Source organism: Camellia sinensis, chromosome 6 (assembly GCF_055761805.1).
Source record: "Camellia sinensis isolate YWXY chromosome 6, ASM5576180v1, whole genome shotgun sequence".
Classification (NCBI taxonomy): domain Eukaryota; kingdom Viridiplantae; phylum Streptophyta; class Magnoliopsida; order Ericales; family Theaceae; genus Camellia; species Camellia sinensis.
Window position 1 is genome coordinate 196,294,248 of NC_138966.1, and position 24,584 is coordinate 196,318,831.

The 24,584-nt window shown below is 36.0% G+C and overlaps 1 protein-coding gene and 1 long non-coding RNA gene across 2 annotated transcripts in view; both read left to right on the forward strand.

Moving 5' to 3' along the window:
* The window catches only part of LOC114313042 (PWWP domain-containing protein 1), a 226,302-nt gene that overhangs the window by 98,820 nt on the left and 102,898 nt on the right, over positions 1-24,584 (forward strand). The window lies entirely within an intron of this gene.
* LOC114313000 (uncharacterized) lies at positions 2,720-4,854 on the forward strand. Its single transcript, XR_003647043.2, has 4 exons — positions 2,720-2,754; positions 4,321-4,420; positions 4,533-4,685; positions 4,785-4,854. It is a non-coding gene; the product is annotated as an uncharacterized LOC114313000 (long non-coding RNA).

Genomic DNA, 24,584 nt, shown 5'->3' on the forward strand with positions numbered 1-24,584 from the left:
GATTCATCATTCAATGTGTATCCTTCATTATGCTTTGTTTGATGCAGAAAGTTTATATGTGCAGTGCGGCGCTGTGCCAAACATTCATCAAGTACGTGATTTATAAAACATAGCCTAGGTTGCTTTCAAGAACTTCTCCAAGTCATGTCTCTTCAAATAGATATTTTTTATTCAGACAGCTAACTTTATGAATACGGCCATTCCTCGTGTAGAAAAAGGCTAAAGGTTTCCCATTCTATATCTAGTTTCTCAGATATCTACTGGAGATTCACGGCAGAGAAAAGGGTCACGGTGGCGAATGAGATGGCGGCGACAACAAGAGGAAGTGGAAGAAGTGAAGGTGGCATTGATGGGAGGAAGAACTGGCAGTGGTTGCGGCAGTGGCGATAAATGGAGTAGGTTGTGGTAGCAATTGGACAGAGTGGGCGAAGCTGGGTGGTGTCTACCGAACCTAGGGTGTGTTGGCTGGAATTAGGGTTTATTTGTGACCCTGTTCATTATTTTGTATATGGGTAAAATGATTTGTTTGGTTTTCATTTTCAGAATTCACTTTTTAAAAAATTTTATTTTTTTATTTTTTTGTTTTTTTTTTTGTATTTTTATTGAATTTTTTAATATTTTAAATAATTTTTAAAATTTTTGGATACATCTAACATAAATATACTCAAAAAGTATAATATTTGTGAATTTTTTAAAAAAAATTTCACTAAATACGAAAAATATAAATAAAAAAAATTACAAAAATTCAGTACATTTTTTATATTTTTATGTATTTATTAATTTTTAAAAATATTTTTCACATGTATTTACTATTTAGATACATTTAAGTAAGGTAAATATAAAAACCTAAAAAAATTGATTAAAATTTTAAAACTATTCACTAAAAAAAATACGAAAAATAAAAATCTTAATTTTCAAAAAATTAAAACAAAACACGTAGTATTTTTTTTTTAAAAATGGGTGCCCAACAAATCTTTTGTGGTGCGTTTAGAATCGGCTGGAGCGTGAACCTTATCTTCTAAAGTTTAAAAGTTTAGGGCCTTTAACTTGCATGTATGTTTTGCCAGTACTCTAACTATTGTAGACTTTCTATATATAGAGGATGTACTATTAATTTTCCCAAATTTTGATATTTAGTTTTCTATTTAATATGAAAATCTTTATTATGAAATATTTATATTTAATTTAAATTTTATATATCTATGTACAATATATATGTATGATGATAAATAACACTCTTATGAAACAATATGATTAAGATTATGAAAAGAAATTATTATAACCATATTTATTTTAAAATTAAATTAATATCATTCTTTTGTAAAACACGTCATAAAATAAAATATTATTAAAAAAATATTAGCGGGTCAATTGTTAATATTTAGCCCTCGTTTGGGATGAGTAGCTTGGTTTTTTGGTTATTTTTATTCGCGCTAAAAAAATTGTGTTTCAGATAAATTTTGACCTTTTTTTTCGTAGTTGATTTGATAGTTATGGGAGAAAAAATGAAATATTTATGGTTTGGATGTGACATCTTATCATATTGGTTAAATTAATATGTTTTGTTTTTATTAACTAATTTAGCCAAAATAGCTCATCCTAAACGAAACCTATTATTGTTTTTATATCATTATAATTTATATGTCATCATATAACACAATCATAACTATTAAATTATTTAATATAAACCATTTCATTAATAGTTTAAAAAAAATTAGTCTGATATAAAAATATCATAAATCTGTAACTGCTGTATTAGTGAATTAACGAGGCACTGAAGGGAAAAGTTTAGATAATTAGGCCGGGCTTGGGCAAATAGGAGGTGTTCACATAAGGGGGACAGATAATAGGGATGACAATGGAGCGAGGGGGAATAGATTTTAGGGTACTTACGTGTAAATTTTAATAAGTAGGCTTATTGTCTAATAAGTTTTATGGAAAAAAATTTGTCATAAAAAAAAAGTCACCAATTGTAAATTTTAATGACAATTTATAAAAATTATGACAAAAAAAAATCATTAATTATCAATTTTTAACGATATATAAAAAATTATCACAAAAAAATTATTTTTAGTAATAATTTTATTAAGACTTATTTTCAATAGGACTTGATGAGAATTAAATTCAACTATTAAAACATAATTTACCTTAAATTTTTTACCCTCCTCCGTGTTGGATCCCCGATTTTTAATTTTTTCTTATCCCCATCCCCCAACCCCAAATGGAGATCGATTTTCCCCGCTGCTGACATCCCCAACCTATTCATAAGTTTTGTTGTTTTGCTTCACTTAGGGTTTTTTATTTTTTTTATTTTAAGATTTGCTCTGCTTCAGGTTCATATCTCCATAATAAATAAACAAAACAAAAATAAAAATTGAGAATAAAAAAAAAAGAAAAAAGAGTGAATGAAAGGAATAAATTGATTAAGGTTATATTTAGTTCATGAATTTAAAAATAAATTCGAACAAATTTCATACACATTTTTTTTTTTCAAATCTTTCCCTAAATTCATGAACCAACTAAAATCTCAAAAAAAAAAAAAAAAAAGATAATTTTCAAATTATTGAAACGATTTCATAAATTAAAAATGAACAAATTTTTGGCCGATCATCGGATTGAAAAAGAAAACAGAGAGAAAGCCCAGATCCGTTTGAAGCGTTACTATAGTATGGAGTTTTCTGGTGACGATATTGATGATGTCTGTGCGGCTTTTCCCCATCGAGGCAGGAAGGCCGATTACGTTTGGGATGGATGGTGAGCCTTAGCAGTTGTCTTATTTTTATTATCATTATGTACATCCTAGGTGTGAAAATATGCGGATTTCGTTCATGAAAAAGGTATTAAAAAGAGAAAAAAACAAAAAAAAGAGAATAGGTTAGAGGTGTAAATTGAAATACTGAAATGAAAAGGTCAATGAGATAGAAATAATGAATGGTAAATGGAGTTTTGGTTCAAATTCCATATGACAGAGAAGGAGAGTTTATTTGAGTCGATGCAAATGCCTACTATGGATTATGAAATATTGGGATAATCTAAGAAGCAGAGACACAAACACAGGGTGTGTTTGGCTTGGTTTTGAGAGATAAATTTTCAAAAAAAAATCTTAGGGAAAAAGTTCAGAAATTTTTTTTGGTTTGTTTGGTTGTATATTTTGGAAATAGTTTTGAAGTGTGAAAATTTGGGATGATTTGATATTTTGTCGTAGTTGAGTAGATGTGTGTGTGAAAAAAAGTGATCGAGAAAGAAAGAGGAGAGAGAAAAAGTGATTGATTGAAAAATTTAATCAACATGTGCAACATATATAATTTTATATACTTATTGTATATCATATGTGTCATATATATGAGGATAAATAAATTTAAGTCACAGCTAATAATTTTTAAAGTCTAAAGATGAAAAATAGGCATAAATTTAAATTGTTTTCAATATATTATTGAATTTCAAGTCATTTTATTCAAACTTGTAATGTGTTTCATGTGTCTCTAAGTGTTGGAAAGTATCTGATGAGTATAATGTTGTGTTGGACATTGACATGACACATTACCTTTTTAGAAGTGCCCTTGGTTCTTACATGACACATTGAGATGTACCATAGTAAGAGCATGAATTTCAGAAATGTAGAAGACTAGTGTCATTCTCCGCAATGCTATTACATAAGTTACGGCATACAAATATTAAATAGATAGAAATGCCCATAGTTGTTTCTCATTTTGTTTGCAAGGATACAATATGGAACAGTTGAGAATGATGCTGAATCTAGTTATAAAATCAAAACAGAACATGAATGGTCGTGATCTTTACAATTTGTGATACCATTACAAGTTATTCCAAACTTGGTATTGGAATGTGATTCGATCCACATGTGTTTACATATTATTTCTTGTGATTATGATATTCATCGTCTGGTTTATACAAGAAATGGGACAATTAGTTTGGATGGTGCTTTTTTTTAATTTTTTTTAGGCATTAATAGAATCTTAGTTTATGTTCAATTATTAGCTCAGTGGTTTCATATTTGCTTATTTTGATTGGGTTAGTAGTTCTTGGGGAAATGACTACCCATTAAACTCATACGTTAATGTCATCTCTGCTTGTTCATGAATGAGTTGGGTTGATCTATTTGTTTTGCCAATAAAGGAATGTACATAATACATATAGCTTGAAATCAGAAAAAAGGGTTCTCATGATCCAAGACAAGTGAATTGACCTCTCGAGAGCCTTTAGTAATGTTGCACCTGAAACAATGCTTATAATTGTGGAGTTTTGAGGATTAAGTTTAACTCTTGTTCAACTATTTTTATATACTCAATCCTAAAACAGGGATGCTGCTCTAATTGTGTCTAAATGAGAGAAGGCTCACCAAGCAGTTAATCGAGATATTTATGGTACAAACGTTCCAGAAAAAGAAGATATAGCAAGGGTATTGGTTTATTGTAGAGTGTTGAATATATTCCCTGTATGAGAATTTCATCTTCTCTCACTCCCTCCCTCCCTCTCTCTCTTTCTCTCTTGATGTCTCTGACTTTTTTTAGGTGATGTCACTTGAAGAATGTGAGATCCTTCTTGGAAAGCGGAAGGAAAGTGAAATATCAAAGACTGAATGGAGAGACAGTATAACTAGACAGGTCTATCTGTTGTTGCAACCTTATCAGAAAAAGGAAGAAGATAGCCATTTGATTGACTTGGTTGGTAAATTATTCATTTTTCCATTAGTTTCTTATTAATAGTTTCGCTGCAACCTAACTTTCATTAGGTGCTTCTGACTTCTTCTATTGCTATTTTAGAGTTTTAGGAAGGGCAGGCCTAAGGATTATTACTGTGACAGAGAAAGGGAAGCCTATGAGGTATTAGAATCTTTCATCCCCCGAGCAAGCTATTGCAAGAGTAGATTGATTGCACTTGTTATGCATGCAATATACTTTGGTTTTGATTATAAGATGGAAATATTGTATTTATTTTGAATTCTAATTTATGATCATGGGGAATATTGTTGTTTTGTTTCATTTTCTCTTTAGTTTTGACATTGTGAAGTTCTAGATCATGATGTAATTTGATAATCACTTCTGTTAACTTATTTCTTTTCTAAAAAACATAATCAAACCAAACCTAATTAAGCCTTGTGTCACAATTATGTGGAGCAGGCCATGCAAATCCCTTTTTTTGCCATTCCCCACTGTGTCACGGTGTATGTGCTCAATTAATTAAATAAATTCACATCCCTTCTTTACTTCCTGGTTTCATGTCAGTTGAGGTCATCCTCTCTCTCATACATTTTCATTTATGGTGATCTGATTAATATTCCTTATCGTTGCATTTAAAAATATTTGTTGTATATAACCAAACTATCTTGATTTGTTCTCTTTCAACTTATCTTTAATTGGTGCTTATTCTTGCTTTTCACGAATACATTATTTCTAAGTCTATCTTTTCTAGTCTTACCACACATCAATCTAAACATCCTCATCTACGTTCATTTTATGAATGTGTTGTTTCCTAATTTTGTCCCGTGAAACATTGCTTGCCTTATAGATGCTTTATAAAGTTTCTTTTTAATTTGTTGGTGTTAAGTGTTAGGGGTAGTTTGGTCTTTATGTATTATTCTTATTAGTATAAATAGTTGTGTGTAAGGGGGAAACCCTATGTTTTTGAATTAAGAGAAATACATCAGCTCTCTCTCTCTCTCTCTCGTTATTCTTCTTCTTCTTCTTCTTCTTCTTCTTCTTCTCATCATCTATACATTTAACATGGTATCAGAGCAATATCTTCCTCTTTGAAGATGATTCCTCTCATTCTTTAGGGTCCGCCTATCATAGCAAAAAAAAAAAATTTATCAGCATGTTCGAAATTTAATGGATATTAACCCTGTAATCTCCTTTTGATGTTTTGGTCATTCTTGATTGCTTTTTCTAATTTTTTTGATTTTTCGTCAATTTTGGATGATTTTTCGAAAGTTGTTGTTTGAACCCTTTTTGCTTGGTTTTGTCCCTTCTTCTCATACCTATGGGAGCCGATAGGAACCCTTACAAGGTTTACTGTCCCTGGTTTGAGGTATTTTGGCCCTACCTTGGTGTTTTTCTGCGTTTTGGATGGTCTGCTTCAGTTTTTTTGGCTTATAGGTGATCTGTTATTGTGTTCTGGGATAATATTGCCCTTTTTTAGCCTTAAAAGGTGAGTTGCTGTGCTAGTTCAGTGTTTTCTGGATTTGTTTGATATCCTACTTGTGTTTCTGCACCATCTTTCTCTCATCTCATGGCTACCAACAAGGTACGGGCAATGAGGATAGTGGACTGAGTCGTGGTATGACTCTTGGTGATAGTCCATCTCTCCAGATTAGTCTGGTCAAGCTCAATGGTACCAATTATTTGATTTGGTCCCGCTCCTGCAGTCTTGCCATTGCCGCCCGGCGGTTGACAAGCTATATTATTGATAGTACCCAGCCACCTACTGAGGATAGTGCTTTATTTGCTCAATGGATTTCTGAGAATGCTTTAGTTATGACCTAGCTCATCAATTCTATGGAGCCTACCATTAGTTGGACTTTTCTCTTGATGGATACTGCTCACAAAATCTTGATAGCTGCCTCTTGGATGTATTCTCAACAGGGGAATGATGCACAGGCCTAATGAATTGCGTAAGAAGATTAGGGGTTTGGATCAGAAGGATCGCTCTCTGGCAGTCTACTATGCTGAGTTGAGTGGTTTGTCACATTTATTGATTGTTATTCCCGTGTGACTTGGCTTTATTTACTTCGTACTAAAAATGAGGTTTTCTTGTGCTTCAAAAGTTTTCATAAAATGGTATCCAATCTATTCAATGCTACTATCAAAATTCTTAGGAATGATAATGGGGCTGAATATGTTAATGGCGCTTTCCGGACATACCTCGAAGAGCATGGCATTCTTTATCAGACTAGTTGTGTTGGCGCTCCTGAACAGAATGGAGTTGCTGAACGCAAGAATGGCCACCTCCTTGAGGTTGCTCGCTCTCTCTTGTTTACCATGAACGTTCCTAAGTCCTTTTGGGGGGATGTTCTTACCGTGGCTTACCTTATTAACCGTATGCCCTCTAGTGTCCTTCACTTCCAAATTCCTCTTGAGCTTCTTCCTGTGACTTATCCCACTTCTTCCCTTTCGCCTCGGGTTTTTGGTAGTGTCTGTTTCATTCATCTTCAACCTCGTACTCGTGGGATGCTTGATTCTAAGCTGTCTAGTGTGTCTTTCTTGGTTATTCTGCTACTCAGAAAGGCTACAAATGTTATGACCCTCACTCTCATAAGCTGTATGTTAGTATGGATGTCACATTCCGTAAATCTGATTCCTTCCGTGAATTTGAGTCCTTTTCTAGTCCTCTGCAATCTCCTCAGGGGGAGAGTGGTATTGATGAGATTGTGGATGAGACGGCATCATATCAGCATGAGTTGTCTTTTTTCCTTCCTAATCAACAAGTTGTTATTTGTGGTGAGGGGGAGCCTAGCAGTTCTGTTGATGAGGAGTCAGATATCGGTGGTCGTTTGGATAGAGTTGATCTTAAGACTTATTTACGGCGTCAGAAAAAGCCGGCTTCTCTTGTGCCACCAAGTCAATCATCATCTCCTATGCCAACTCCATACCCAGTTTCCACTGACTCTACAGGTAATGATCCTCAACCCATTTCTTCACCTGTTGTTGATGGTCCTATTACTGATGATTTGAGTCTTCCTATTGCTCTCAAAAAGGGAGTTAGAGCCTATACTCAACACCCTATTTCTAAATTCGTGTCATATGATTCGTTGTCTTCTCCATATCGTGTTTTTGTTTCGTCTCTTTCTTCTGTGTGTATTCTGTAGGGTTGGAAAGAAGCCATCAATGACCCTAAGTGGAAGGTAGTTATAGTAGAAGAGATGCAAGCTTTGAGTAAAAATAACACATAAGAGTTGATGTCTCTTCCTAATGGGAAAAAACTAGTCGGATGTAAGTGGGTGTTCACCATTAAGCACAATGCAGATGGGACGATTGAACGGTACAAAGCAAGACTAGTGGCCAAGGGATTTACCCAGACATATGGAATAGATTATCAAGAAACTTTTGCCCCGGTAGCAAAGATGAATTTCATTCGAGCTATTCTGTCATGTACTACTAATTTGGGATGGCCTCTACAGCAACTAGATGTGAAGAATGCTTTTTTTCATGGGGATTTGGAGGAGGAGGTATATATGGATGTACCTCCAGAATTTTCATCTCAGTCTACAGGTGGAAAGATTTGTAGATTAAAGAAGGCTTTGTACGGTTTGAAACAATCTCCTAGAGCCTGGTTTGGTAGATTCGTAATGGCAATGTTGGGATTTGGGTATCAGCAAAGCAATGCGGATCACACCTTGTTTGTCAAACGCAATGTACATAAGGTAACAGTGCTTATTGTATATGTGGATGACATAGTTGTGACAGGTAATAATGAGGAGGAGGTGACCCATCTCAAGATGCAGTTAGCCAAGGAGTTTGAGATAAAAGAACTTGGTCCATTGAGATACTTTCTTGGGATTGAAGTTGCCAGATTTGATAAAGGCATCTTCATTTCTCAAAGGAAGTATATTTTAGATCTTCTTGAGGAAACGGGCATGTTAGGTTGCAGACCAGCTGATTCACCGATTGAGACTAATCATCATCTTTGTAGTGTGGTTGGTGAGCCTGTGGTGAAGGAAAGGTACCAAAGACTTGTGAGAAGACTGATATATCTCTCTCATACTCGTCCAGATATTGCCTATGCAGTTGGGATAGTGAGTCAGTTTATGCATGATCCTCGTGCAACTCATTTGGATGCAGTCTATCGCATTTTGAGGTACCTTAAATCTGCCCCTCGAAAAGGAATTTTGTTCTCTAATCATGGTCACTTGAGGTTGAAAGCGTTCACAGATGCAAATTGGGTAGGCTCTATAGATGACCGACACACTACCTCCGGTTATTGTGCTTTTGTAGGAGGAAATCTAGTCACATGGCGTAGTAAGAAGCAGGCAGTAGTTTCCAGATCTAGTGCTGAAGCTAAATATAGGGCTATGGCACATGGAACATATGAACTAATGTGGCTTCAATCTTTGTTGAGTGATATAGGGCTTGATTGGTGTGGTCCCATAACTTTGTATTGCGACAACAAGGCTGCTATTAGAATTGCACACGATTCTGTTCAACATGACTGAACTAAGCATATTGAGATTGACAGACATTTCATTAAGGAGAAGTTGAATAAGGGCGTGATATGTATGCCTTTTGTTAAGTTTGAAGATCAACTGGCGGATGTTTTTACTAAGGGTCTTAGTAGCAAAGTCTTTCACCCTATTTGTTGCAAGTTGGGCATGAGAAACATCTTTGCACCAACTTGAGGGAGAGTGTTAAGTGTTAGGAGTAGTTTGATCTTTATGTATTATTCTTATTAGTATAAATAGTTGTGTGTAAGGGGGAAACCCTACGTTTTTGAATTAAGAGATATACAACAGCTCTCTCTCTCTCTCTCTCTCGCTATTCTTCTTCTTCTTCTTCTCATCATCTATACATTCAACCGTTGGTATTCATTGATCACATAACAAGTCAGTAGCACTCTCGAACCAATGTACTTTGATTCTCTGGTTTGAATCATCTCTAACCATTCCGTCTTTATTAGTAAATTGATCCTAGCTTATGAAAATGTTCACTCTTTCTTTTTGCCTATATTTTACGTCTATCGTTATCAAAGTTGCATTCCATATATTCGGTTTTAGATGTATTAATTTCAACCTTTTGACTTGAGTGTTTCTCTCAAGATTTCTATTTAGGTTTAATTTTTTCCTTTAAGTTTGATCCACTAAAAAAAATATCATCTAGAACAATATACACCATGGGACATCATTTTTAATGTGTTTAAAAAATTCATCCATGATTTAGGCAAATAGGTGAAGACTCAAATTGACCCTTAATGCAATCCTATAGTGCTTTAGAATCCACTTGTTATCCAGCAGGTGATCTAATTGTAATTGTAACCCAATGTCTTTTATTGCAGTAAAATACCCTTTGACAGTGAACTTTTTATCATTTACATAAATATGTGGACTGGATTGATGTTTAGTTGGCTAGTAAAGTTGGCCCCCCAACCTGAAATTGGTTGTCACAGCATCACTTAAAATTTTGATTTTTAAATTTTTGAAAAGGTTAGTCTCTTTAGTCACATGTTACATGATTCTGAACTTCACTTGTTTATTGACAACTATATTCATTGCCTCGTAGTACTGCATAACATCATAAATAAATTATTATTATTTTTTTGATAAATAACATCATAAAAAATTTTAACTTCATTTCGTTTAGGGTAATTTTGTAACAAGGCAATTCAAAATCCCATGTCAGAAATTGTTTAACTTCTTTCACACTCAAAGTCTCTTGGCTTTTGTACTTTGCTTGGTCTACTAGCTAATTCTCTCCAATAGAATACTCACTGACCTAGTTTCTTCTTCATCTTTACTTGGTATACTCTCTCTCCACTTTCTCTCTCTCTGCATTGTTTCTCCTCACCTATGTAGCATAGACACGGATACGACATGACAAAAGCACATCGATACAAAAAATTTGTAAAACTAGTTTGGGTCACACCACAAATAATTATATCTTGATATTATATTGTCTAGGAATATATTATATAGTTATCTATGAATGTGCATAATATATATTAAGTTAAATAATTATTTTATAAGAAATAATCATGTATCTAGTTCTCTTGCATGATTTTTGGACTATAGCAAACATATATATGATATATAATTACGACATTTGCCTTATGCATCTTAGCCATCTACTAATACTTTTACGTATCTTTTTCAATTTAATTTTAGGGAAGTTTTTGTATTCTTAATAATTATCAAAGTTTTAAAAGGCTTTACTGAGGCTTGCCTCGATACTCACCTCTCCTCGCCTTGAGAGGGTAAGGTAAAATAAAATGCATCAAGGCTTTGATTTTTAGGTTATACTCCCCAAAGTCTTTCACATCATAGTATGAGGCATGTGTACATGCGTAAGCATATGAGGATTACAAGCTTCAAAATGTTGCCTTAGGCTCTTGTTAAACATAGTCTAGTAGATGGTTTAAGCATATAAAGGAAAAAATTAAAAAAAAGATTCCTTTTTGCAACTGTCTTCTATAGTAGGAGTAAATGATCAATTAAGAAAAAATACAAAGTTAATGCTCAAGTGAGAAGTTCAATCACTAGAGTCAATAATGTCAATTTCACTTTCAATGAAAGCAAGCTTCCTTCTATGCATTGAAATGTTCAATAACTTGAGGAGAAAAGTATTTACATTCTTATTTAATTTTTATTTATTTATTTACTATTTTAAAATATTTAATTTATTTACTAGATATTGAAATTTAAATTCGAAATGCTTACATCTCAACGCTTTAAGGCTTGTGCCTCGCCTTGTGAGAGGTCAAACATGTCGAGTTTCGTAATTTATTTTATATACTTTGATAATTATAATTTTTTTTAGGATATAAGATATTTATGTTAAATTTTCTGACTTTGAAAATTATATGTTAGCAAATGTCCAAAAAGTGACAAACATGTCACAAAATGAGTGTCAGACACGTCCAATAGTTAGGTTTGTATTTTTAATTAAGGACAGGGAGAAAGGAGCATCAGACACTTGTTTGAGAGTATTGGTGTCTGACATGGACATGTCACCTTTTTACTTGTGTCCGAGCTTCTTGGCTTCCCACTATATATTTTTTTCTTCAATTCATTAGTGGATATACAAGATTAAAGAAACACCATTGTTTTATTTTTTTTAATCATTTAAAAAAAATTATGAAATTTGATATATTGATATTATTTATTGGATTAGCATTCATGTGCTTAAATGTGTAGTACAACAATAGTTGTTAAAATCGCAATCTAGATTGTACGTTCCTGCGATCCTACATTGTTAAAACGATCTAGATCGTTGTAGTATCGGTGTTATAATAGGATCGCAAGTAGGATTATATGGGATCATGCAGGATCGTAGGTAGGATTGGAAGTAGGATCGTTGATTTTGTGATTTTTCAACTTATTTTTAATATATATAATTCTAATTTGTATTGTTACCTTATTTTAATAGAAAGTAAGATCTTACGATCCTCGAGACCCTCTCACCAAACCTAACTAGGATCCCGATTTTAACAACCTTGAGTACAGCACATTGAATAATGTTAATTATTATTAAAAAAATTAAAATTTATTGCAAAGTCAACATGACCCATTAAAACCCCACTTCGCCCTAGCATGGCATTCAATATTGTAGGTTTTGGCCCCTCCAATGTTGAACTCATGGCTCCGCCCATGCCCTTTGATAACACATTTTTTCTTGACATCTATCATATTATATCTCTAAGACCATTTCATAAACTTTTGCTAAATCTATCTAGAACTTGCAAAAATCACTCCTTTTTTTTGTGTTCTTCTCTATTAAATTTCTTAGTAAATATGTTGCTTCCGCTGTTGATCTATAGGGCATAAATCCAAACTAATAATTTGACACTTTTATTGTAACACTTAGGTGATGCTTATCACTCTCACAATTTCATTGTATGACTCGTCAACTTAATACCTCTATAGTTATTTCAATTTAGACATCTTTTATTTTCATATATAGGTTCTAAAATATTTTTTAATAATTTGGTTAACGAAACCACCTCCTTCTTCCCTAACATTTCCAAGTCTCAATAGGTATATAATCTAGTCCTAATGCCTCTCTTGATTTTATATTCTTTAGTGCAAAATCCACACCAAACTCCCTTAGTTGACGATAGAACTTATATTTTTTAGTTCCATCAATGCAAACACCCTCAAATCTCGCTCCAGCTCGAGCTCTCGCTCCCGCTCCCGCTTGGCAATTTGGTGACTTAGGTCAGACCCATCAGTAGGGAATTTTATAAATTGGTTTTCTATGTAATTTACAGTGTCAAAGGCACATTTTATTAATTATTTTGACAATTATACAACAATATATACATATAATAATAGCGTTTGATACAAACATTTTTTTTTGGCTGTATGGGAGCTTGTTTTCTGTGCATTAGCTCTTCAGTCTCTGAATTTATCAATTCTTTTTTTAGGCATTCCCATCCTCAGCAATGGAAGGAGGAGATTCTAATTGGCTGTTCATGATTGCAAAGGCTGTTGCAGCATTAACCTTACAAGCGATGGCTTATGCCGGTTTCTGTACTTTGGAAAAACTACTCCCAGAGAGTGCTTGCAATATCGTTCGCGAAATTAATGGTGTTGTCAGATTTGTGTTGAGTGTTTTTGATATGGTAATTCCTTCCTTCATGTACGCGTGGTCAATTCTTTGTGCCTATTGATTTTAGTAGTAGTATCAGAGTTCTGCATCAATATTCTGTGTTTTAATCTTTACTGCAGTCTCATCTTTATGTTGAGCAGCTTATGGATTTGATAGTGATTTGTTACACTGTGGATATGGATGAGCTTGTTTATGAATGAGTACTGATAAGAGTTTAGTCTTTAGAGTTGAGAAGGCATTCTTGACTTAATGTGTGTTGATTCAAATAGTGAAGTGTCTTTAAGATTAATGGAGAGATCAATTAACTATTGAAACATAGTTTATTTAGCAAAAAAATCTGTTCAACCTAAGAGAATTACATGTCTTTTAATGGGTAGATAGTGTTAAATGGTGGCAGTGATATTAAGATTAGGCATGTGTGGGTTGGTTTTTGCCAAAAGCTAGGTTGATATCCATATCATATCAACATAGAAAAAGTATGGCATGAGGTTGTCTTTTGTGATATGGTATAAAATGCTAGGGACCATGAAAGTTTACCCTAAAAATGAAGTGGATGGTGTAGATTTAAAATTAGTGGGATGTGGGCCACACTTCCAATGATTTTGGTAGATAGGTGCACTATTCTGGATAGTTTTTCTGGGTATGTAGCATTGTTGTTTGGTGATGGGTTCGATGATGTGGCATCTCTGATGGTTGAGCAATATCAATGGTTTGACTCGGTGTTGGTAATGGTGGGAAAGAGGTTGAGAGGAAGAGGAGTGGTCCCATTGGTGGTGGGTTGTTTGAGGGTGTGATTTGATTTGTCATCATGGTAGGGAGGAGATGAATGGGAATAGTGATTTTAGAAAACAATGGGCTATATAGGTTGACGACGGAGGGGTGATTTGGTGTGACAAGCCCCAGTATTCTTGGCTAATCAATTTTGCGTATTGTATGTAGATTATTTTTTGTCAAATTTTATTGGACAAGGGTAAGAACATTATATTGAAAATTAATGTGGCCTGAATTAATGTTGCCCCATCCATTGCCTGAAGACTAAAAAGAAAGTCCATGCCCTAAAATATAATGGGCTGAGTTGGGGTAACTGCCTGAATTGCATACCTAATCATTGCCGGATGTTGGTGGATAATTTTTCCATTGCTTTACTCACCAGTATGTGATTACTCTCTTACACGCATCACTTATGTATTTTGTCATCATATACGTATCTTCTAATATATTTTTATTAACCTAATTTTTGTACCTGCAGTTATGGTGTTTCTCCTAATTTGTTTCACTTTGCACAAGCATTTGTGAGGTGAGTTGTTAACATGCTTCAATTGTCCTCAGTTTCATTTTTTTGGGCTTATTCTAGGAAGATTTTGAGAGAATATAGGAACTGAGTATCATCGAGGATGAGTATTCAACATACTATTCAAATCTATGCCATGTAAGGATTTGTATATACAGACAACTTTCGCTTTTAAGATATTGATATGACATGAAGCCTTCTGTTTTTTTTTTTTTTTGTTAAATTCCTTTTTCCATGTGCAGGCAAACTGTGATCCTAATGTAGCTGTTGCTGAGGGAAAGGTGAAAGTTGAAAAATTTTCCACACTAAGGGAACATAATATTTGTGACATAATACAGGCAAGATTCATTCAATCATAGGCTGGCTGTGGTCTTAATAATAGTTATTTTGTGTGTTTCTCATGTGACTAAATTGTCTTTATGTAGCAATGTCAAGGTTGTGCTGAAAACAAAGGCTTTGAGGTAATTTTTACTGTAACTTTGTTTTCTAGGTTATGAAACAATTGCAATCTTGAATGATCTTCTTGATAATTCATTTTGGTTTTGTTTGTTGATTGTATGTTAAGAAATTAGTCACTTGCTTTCAATTTTCTCAATGGGTGTTTGGATGGCCTTTAGATACTAACAAATTGGGAATTTGGGGCCAGCTAGAAAGGAAGGGTTGGCTTCACAACTGTCACTGAAACTAGACAATGTGCTTAGGCAGACACTTTTTAGCGTAATTGTACCTATGCTCTCCCTTCCAATTGCAGGGGAAAATATACTAGGCAATAGTTATGTTGTTTCCAATTGCATAACTATTGCCTAGTATATTGTTAAAATTGATGTATTTATTGATTGATCTGTGTTGTTATCTTGTATTACAAATCAGAGTGGCATTATATAGGAGAGGGTTTGGGTAGTAGGTGTAGTGTAGTGGAGGTGGTAGGTGAAGTGGGTGCTAGTGGAGATGGTAGGTGGAGGAGTAAATTGGTAAATTCTAACAGCCCCCCGCAAACTCAAGGAGGATAGAAACTAACCAACTTGAGTTTGAAGAGAGGAACAAAACAAGAAAATACATAAAAATAAACAAGAAAATACATAAAAATAAAAAAAAATAAAAAAAAAAGATAGGAGACACTGTATGGTCGTGTCATAACGGTGTAGAGGACACTGGATGGCGGTGTCAGACCGATGTAGAAGACAGTTTATGGGGTCATGTCGGACCGTTGTAGAAGACAGTTTATGGGGTCATGTCGGACCGTTGTAGAAGACAGTTTATGGGGTCATGTCGGACCGTTGTAGCAGACAATGTGGTGACAGTTGTTGTGACAGTTTACGGAGTCTTGCTGGACCCTTGTAGAAACTAACCGGAATCAATGTCGGGACAGTTTACAGAGTCTTGTCGGACCCTTGTAGAAACTAACCGGAATCAATGTCGGGACAGTTTACAGAGTCTTGTCGGACCCTTGTAGAAACTAACCGGAATCTATGTCGGGACAGTTTACAGAGTCTTGTCGGACCCTTGAAGGAGCTAACCGGAATCAATGTCGGGACAGTTTACAGAGTCTTGTCGGACCCTTAAAGGAGCTAACCGGAATCAATGTCGGGACAGTTTACAGAGTCTTGTCGGACCCTTAAAAAGTCGCATCCTCAAAAGGTGTGCCTAATTTTGTCAAAAGGCGTGCCATCAAAAGGCGTGCCCAATTCATCAAAAGACGTGCCGGACATGATGGCGAGGCACGTGGGCGCCTTGGCTTGCGTGCCCGTTTGTCGGCTGGTGGTAAGAGGCGCGCGATGCGCGTGGCTGCCTCGGCTATAAGACGGAGGCTGAGGCTGAGGCAGAGAAAAGCTGCGAAAAACCTCTGAAAAAAAAAACTTCGTTGTGCTGAGAGAGAGAGTCTGAAAAACTCAGTTGCCCAGACAATGGCCTCTTCTTCCTCTTCTTCCCGTGGTCTGCTGACGCTCTTTCCCGAACTGAACGAGTCAACAAGAGAGAGAACTGGTGCGGAGACCAGTGAACCTCAACCAAACACCTCTGTGTTTGCTCCGTTGAACTTTCCGATGCGGTCGGTGGAGCAAAAAATGGCGGTGCAGTCGGATGTGGAGGCCAATCAGTATACTTTGAAGGCATGTGTGGAAAGCATGACGGCGGTCACAAATTTGTCGAACCGGCTGCAGAGTAGGACAAATGAGGTGCAGCATTTAAACTCCCAGCTGGCTCTGCTCCAACGCATGTATAAGGATGCGCGAGCAGAGATAAGCGTGCTAAGGGCAGAAAACAAGGAGCTGAAGCGGAAGGCCACCGTGATGTTCCGATTTGGAGGTCCGCCATATGCTGCAGTGGAGGAGTATGGGGGAGTGAACGTGCTCAGTGGACAAGGAAACACGGAGACCGGACTGGCACGGGACACCCAAGATAAAAGTAAGAAGAAGAGACCTGCAGTAGAATAGAGAAGGGAAAAGAAAAATCCCACGGTGGGTGTGGTTGTTTTGTTTTTGTTTTTTTTTTTTTTTTTTTTTTTTTTTTTGTAAAATGATGATCGGGGTGAGGCCCGACATGAATAAAATGAGTGTTGTAGCAGTTCTTCTTCTTCTGTTTTTTTTTTTTTTTTATTATTATTTAATAAAAAATAATAATATAATAAAATAGAGAAAGAAAACAGAGAAAAAGAGGATGATGGATGTGCAAAACAGTGTGGGGTTCGTGTCCGGGTCAAAAGATGGAATAAAAATAAATATAAAAAAAAAATATGAGTGGAGAAGGGTGGTGTAAAGAGATGTAAAGAAACAAAAAAAATAAAGAAATAAAAAAAAAGTAAAAAGAAGGGTAGTGCGTGCATGTGGTCTTAACCGAGAGTGAGAGAGAGGTTGAAGACAACTTTTTCCTGATGGGTTCCTTGTGTGTGAAAAAAAAAATAAAGAAATAAAAAAAGTAAAAAGAAGGGTAGTGGGTGAAAGATGTCCTGGAGGTTGGCATCACTGGAAGCACTCCTGAGGGTGCCGTGGGCCTTTCTTGCCCTTCTGTTGTTAATTAATCATTCCAAACTCAAGTCCCAGCAAATCGTTTAACATAAATGTCCAGGAAGAGCTGGGAGATTGAGAGGGTTACAGATGGTGGGCACTGCTCGGTGATGGAGGCGCCAGACAGAGCTCAGAGAGAGAGATTTGGCCCGAGGAGGATTCGGATCTGGCGCGGCGGATTGCGTCCCAGCAGGGATTGCCGGAGGGAGTGTGGGGCTTTGCGGCTGCGGCGGCGATGGCGGGGCCGAGGTGGCTGACGGAGGAGGAAGCGGCAGTTCAGGTTGTCTCGGAGCCGGAGCTGGAGGAGGTGAATCAGACGGTTCACAGTCGCCGGAATCTGGCCGGAAAAGTTGTTGTGAGACAGATCGAGTCAGTACAGACGAAACAGAGATGTGCCGGAGTCCGGAAACTCGCCGGAAAACTGGTTGGGCAATGATGGGAAGGTATGTGTAGAAAATTCTAGCGGATTATTTTGAGGTCCGGCGGACGGCTAAGGTGAGGTTGCCGCCCGCCGGTGAAGCGAAAATAATAGGTTCTAAACCTGCTCTGATACCATGTTAAAATTGATGTATTTATTGATTGATCTGTGTTGTTATCTTGTATTACAAATCAGAGTGGCATTATATAGGAGAGGGTTTGGGTAGTAGGTGTAGTGTAGTGGAGGTGGTAGGTGAAGTGGGTGCTAGTGGAGATGGTAGGTGGAGGAGTAAATTGGTAAATTCTAACATATATTTTCGGCCCTGTTATTGAAAGGGGGAGTATAGGTAGAATTGAAGAGGTAGATGCTGTCAAGGTTAGTGTAGGGTTGGATAATGCTCTGAGAAGAGAGAGAAATGAGCTGAAATCAAGGATGGAGGAGGTCACTTTTAGGGAACAAATTTCTTAGGCTCAAAAGGCAAAACTAAAATGGCTCAAGGATGGAGATCTTAATTCCAAGTTCTTTCACAGGGTTGTGGATGGAAAAAGGAAAAGGAAGTTCATAACAAGTTTAGAGGTGGGCGAGGGGTGATGGTCGATAAAGAGGATCACATTATCAGCAAGATTTTCAGGTTTTATTCAAACCTTTATTCAGATTGGAGGGGGAGGGGGGTTTAGTACGACCTGAGATTGAAGGTCTTGAATGGTTGCCGATTGATGAGGTAAAGACAAGGTGGTTGGAAAGGCCTTTTGAGAAATGGAAATTAAAGAGGCAGTTTTTGTATGTGAAAGAGCCAAAGCCCCGGGGCCAGATGATTTTTCCATGGCAATTTTTGGTGGAGAGATTTAGTGAGAGTTTTGTAGAATCTCACGAAAAGGGGATTGTTAATTTTTGTACAACTGCGTCATTCATATGTTTGATCCATCAAAAAGAGAATTCAATGAAAATCAATGATTTTAGACCTATAAGTTTGGTCTCATCTCTCTATAAGATTTTGGTAAAGGTACTATCAAAAAGACTAAGAGTGACTTTGGGAGGTACTGTGTCTTCGGTTCAAGGAGACTCTGTTAAGGGGTGTCAGATTTTGGATGGTGCCTTGGCGGCAAATGAAGTGGTGGAGAAGTACCAAACTATGAGGAAAGGAGGGTATCATTTTCAAAGCTGATTTTAAGAATGCATATGACCATGTGAATTGGCATTTTTTTGGATTTTATAATGCATAGAAAGGGTTTTGGAGAGAGATGGAGAAAATAGATTTGGGGGTGCCCGTCAACTTGTAACATGTCAATTATTGTTAATGGGGAACTTGGGAATTCTTTTAGGGCTAGTAGAGGTTTAAGGCAAGGTGATCCTTTATTTGCTTTCCTCTTTATTTTGGTGGTATATCTGTTGGTTGATGGCGCTAGAGATTTATGTTTAGTGGAGGGGTTTGGGAGAGATAGAGTTTGTCTCATCTTTAGTATGCGGATGACACCATATTTTTTTCATCAGGGGAGGAGAGCAAGGTGGGTTGCTTTTGATCTCTTTTAAGAGTTTTTGAGGTCGTTTCGAGTCTTAAGGTCAATTTGAACAAGAGCAGCGTAGTGGGTATTAATTTGCAACAAAGTCAAGTTTAGAGGTTGGCAGGCATTCTAGGGTGTTCTATTGAGAACCCTTACGGGGTAATCCTAGGAATTAGGCATTTTGGCTTCCGGTTGTTGAAAAGATATGTAAGAGATTGGAGGGTTGGAAGAGAGCTTTGCTTTCGAAAGGTTGGAGGTACACGTCGATTCATTTCATTCTGAGTGGTGAATATCTACTTTCTGTCCCTTTTCAAGATTCCGGTCAGGATTGCAAAAACAATGGAAAACTTGTTGAAGGATTTCCTGTGAGAAGGAAAGGATGAAGGTAAGAAGGTGCACTTGGTTAATTAGGAGACTGTTTCATTGTCTAAGGAAAAAGGGCGTCTAGCAATTTGGCAACACTGCAGCGAGGAATATTGCCGTTCTTGGTAAGTGGTTATGGAGATTTCCATTGGAGAGTGATTCATTATGGCATTCTATTATTAAAAGCAAGTATGGGGTTCAAGATGATAGTAGATTTTCTCTAGTGGTCACTAGGGGTAATTGTCGATCCCATTGAAAATCAATCTCTCATGTTTTCCCTCTTTTTTCTAGATTTCTTTCTTTGAGGGTGGGAAATGGCAAAAAAATTCATTTATGGGAGGATATTTGCACTCGAAACGCTTCTATTGACGTGTACTTCCTTCGTATTTATAGGTAGCAAACTCTTTATCGTTCTTCCATCGCTTCTTTGGCAAGCTCTAATCTGGCTTTGATTGCTTGGAACTATAGTTTCTCAAGAAATCTTACTGAAAGGGAGGTTGGCGATTTAGCTTCTTTGTTGTTTGTTATTGACCATTTGTCTTTGGACCATAACGCGAGTGATAAACAGGTGTGACTCTTTCATTCTTCAAGTGTCTTTTCTTGCAAATCTTTTTTGGTAAGATGAACCCAACTGTTTCATTCTTTCCTTTTCACTAAAGAATCTGGAAGTTTTTTGCACCTCTCAAAGTTAAGTCTTTTATGTGGTCTCTGGTTCATGTAACCATTTTGACGAATGATGTTTTTCAATAAAGGAGCCTTAATCACTAACTTTGTGCTCAATGGTGTATCATGTGTAAGGGCAATGGGGATACTTTGAATCATCTATTTTTACAGTGTCCAGTAGCAAGGTGGATGTAGCAGCAGTTCTTTTCTTTGTGTGAACGTAGCATGGGTGGCTCCCGAAGCAAGCAAATCCATGCTCTTAATTGATTTTTGAGTTTTGGACACCAATAAAAAGGCAAAGGTGTTGGGGCTTGCGCGCTGTATTGGCAATTTTTTGGGTTATCTAGCTGGAAAGAAATGTGAGAATCTTTGAAGATAAAAGTGTTAATGTAACCTCTTTGTGGGAAATGGTTAGATTTGGCATCTTTTTCAGCTTCAGTGGTTCCCCTGTTTAAAGGGATTCCGCTTTTCTTGATCATCTCTAGTGATTGGAAATCAGTGTTTTCCTTCACGGATTTCTGGTTTGGAAAGTTCATTTTGTTGCTGATAAAAAAGAAAAAGAATATGTTGTTGGAGATGGATTTGGAATCGCTGCTGTCCACACAGTTTAGAATCTCTATAATTTATCTTCTCAATATGTGAAGTCATTAAGAAAAGGGATTAATAGGGGATGCCACCTGCATTCAATTTTTCCAATTCATGGGCCAGCCAAAAGTGGCTTTTGGGTAAATTTATTTTCTCAGTTTTTCTTCTATTTATAATGGTCATGAATATTGTTAAGCAGATAAGTTTTTCTCTCGTCTTTTGAAATATGTTTATATTCCCAAAGACAATTTTTACTGTATTCTTGAATTTGAGATATAAGGCTTTGCCTCTATGTGCTTGAGTCATATCCAGTGGGCATCGATATATTTCGGCCAAGTGGAAGAGTTCATGTAACACAAGCTAGGACTTGATGTTGGATTATGTTCAAGGTTTTCATTAAAGCTCCTGTAACTCATGCTTTTAAAAAGGCTCTTACAAACTTAGCTTTGAGAATGGAAAGCTGTTGTCGAATGCCGTGTCTTTCCCCTGGACACCTTTATCATTCATGGAGTATTCTGAACAATTAAAAATTAAAAAACTTCCTTTGTTTTCATTGCTGTATACAAACAGTGTACGAAAATTCCAAAATATTTTTTTGGTGTTTACTAAAAAGCGGGCTGTTTTCAGAAAATTTTATTGAAAACTGTGGCTGTGTTGTTGTTTACGAGGTCCACCAAACCTGGATTTAATACACGAAGGCAATTTTAGATACAATAAAATCAATCCTTTTAGTTGGAGCCGCGTCAGTAGCAGTGGTTTTATTAAAATGAGACTAGATCGGTTGATTCAACCAATTCACCCGCTGATGGATTTAGGTTTTTGTCTGGATAAACAATCAACCCATTGACAACTGGTAAGAACTACGGTTGAATTGGCTGCCTGTTCGAACTGGTAGCTGGGTCAAGAAAACCGGCTGAGGCAATCCAATGATCCTAACACATGGCCCTACCAGCTGCCAAGCGAAACTTCGTAAAAGTCAACATTTAGGGTGGCTCAAACACACAACCCCATGGATAGTGGTCTCACTTTTAACCACTATACCACAATGTCCCTTTGTTGATATTAGGAAAACTAATATTATTTATTGCATTTTCTTTCAAACACCATGTACAATTGATTTTTTATTATAATTTTTTAACTTCTTATTTTTATAAATAATCAATAATCAATATAAATGTATAGGCAATTATATTCAATAAACATATTCATGTAAATATACATGTATCTTAAATTGTAAAAATTAATTTATATGAATCTATCTTAATACCTTTATATTTTAGTTAAGTATAATTTTTCATATTTGTATGAGAAAATTATTATTATGACTTCATGGCTTGATTTTAGTTGAATCAGTGATCCTTGACTAGATCCTAATTCTAGTTTGGCCATTTCTGTGTTTAAGAACATTGGTCAATAGAATCAAACAATTGTAATGCATTTTCATGTTCGTGAAGATCTTTTGATAAAATGCTGTCACACGTAATTTTTTTGCCCTTTAATGGCTTCTTAGACTTTTGAATTTTCTATCAGAACAATATCACTTTCCTCGTACTTGCAAACTCCTTGATCAATAATTTCTACTTGATTGTCACAATCCATTTGAGGAATTTATGAAGTATCCCATAAAGGGGAGCTCAACAATGTCGTTGAATGGACAACTAGAAGAGGTAATGCTTACCTCCCAAGTTCTATCATTCGTTTTTCAAACAAATAAAATTTGTCGTTTGCACAATTTGAGCGTGGTGTGACTCTACATAGTCATATCATTTGAGAGCCTTTTATATGTCATAAATTTCAGAATTGTTTGTCTTCTAGCTCATGCATGATAACAATGTGTGTTTTCCCGATCGCATGTGTGTTCTAGCTCGTGGTGTGGGTTGTATTTGTAGCATCGTCTTGATGCTCCTTTTCTAATAAAGTTATTCTTACTCATAAAAATAAATAAACGTGTTCTAATGCCCTAAAAAATTTGGGTCAGTTGGGAATTATTTTCACCCTTTGTAGACAGAGATGTTTTGGCAGCATTGTCATTGTTGTAATGACTTTATTGCTACTCTTACCATTGGCTAGTGTCCATATGATTGCCTGTATAACTTTATTTATTTTTTCTTTCTTTCCTTATTTATGTATTTTTAGATTGAGTTTTGTTATGAGGAAGTTTAATTTTGTCTTCATACCTTTTGTTGTAGGTTTATCCGTGGGCCTTTTCTTTTGACCCTGATAAGGTATTTCCTTTTTTTTTTGGATAAGTCATATTATAACCAAAAAAGAAAGATATACAATGAAGTTCAATACACATCTTTTGAAGGGAGAATAAACATAAAAACAAACTACTCCCTCAAAAGAAACAAACTAAGCCTAAAGACGACAAACACAACATACACAACAAAGGATTCAAAATTTCCCTCTAGCACTCTTACAGTAATGAAATTTCGCTTTGAGTTTTCTTCTATTATCCTCCTTTGTAGTCTCTCCATTAATGGGATCACTTGGAGATGGACTCCCTCTACTTTTTAGGCTCTTCATTTGACACAACAACTCTTGATTTAATTCTCCATTCCCCAACTCTCCCATATCACGTGATTCAAGGACATCAAAAGCATTAGATGTTGATGGGGTGAAACGCTGCGTCTCTTCCTCTTTGTTTATCACTGTCGTTGAACCTTGCCCGCTGTCTTTCCCTTTTTTCTTCACCACTTCCCACTTAGTTGGAACTTATATGTTAGTCTCCTTGACTCTCCACTCTTGTTTGGAATATGAAGGGTTCAATTCAAGGTCTTTGGCTTCTGAGGGCACAAATTAGTGGTATGACCAAAAGTCTTACAAACATCACACCTTTGAGGCTTCCATGGAACCTCAACTTGAATCTCATATGGGTCACCATAACCAAGATTTATTTTGAAAGACTCAGGGATCTTTTTATTTGCTGGCACTTCAATACATATTCTCGCAAACGTAAGTCTGCTTCTCTTGAACGTAGGCTCATCCTAATAAAGAGGAGTTCCCATAATGCTAGCAATGTAACCCAAACCTTTTTCAGTCCAAAGCTCCAAAGGAACATTATACAACTTCACCCACAACGGCACACTCGAAAATTCACACTTTGTTAGTTTTTGTCAAGGTTGCCATTTTTTAACAACAATCAATCTAGCCCCAACGTAATAGGGGCCATCTTCCAAAATTTTGTCTATAGCCTTTTCACTTTTCACTTTAAAAATAAAAAACCCATTATCAGTGGAGACAACATCTTCAAGCAAATTTCCCCAAAGTTTCTCTACCCAAGTTTTCACATAATGGAAAGAGAATCTTTTATCAATGAAGTATCCAACCAAAGCATTTTCCCAATGAGAAAAACCTTTTTTTGAGATCTCTATAGGGATATTGTACATGCCATTTACTAAGTTCTCAATCTTATGGGCACCTATTTTATACTTCATTTTTGACACCTTATTAATCTCTTCTTTAAGTAAAGAGCTCCAAGCTTGT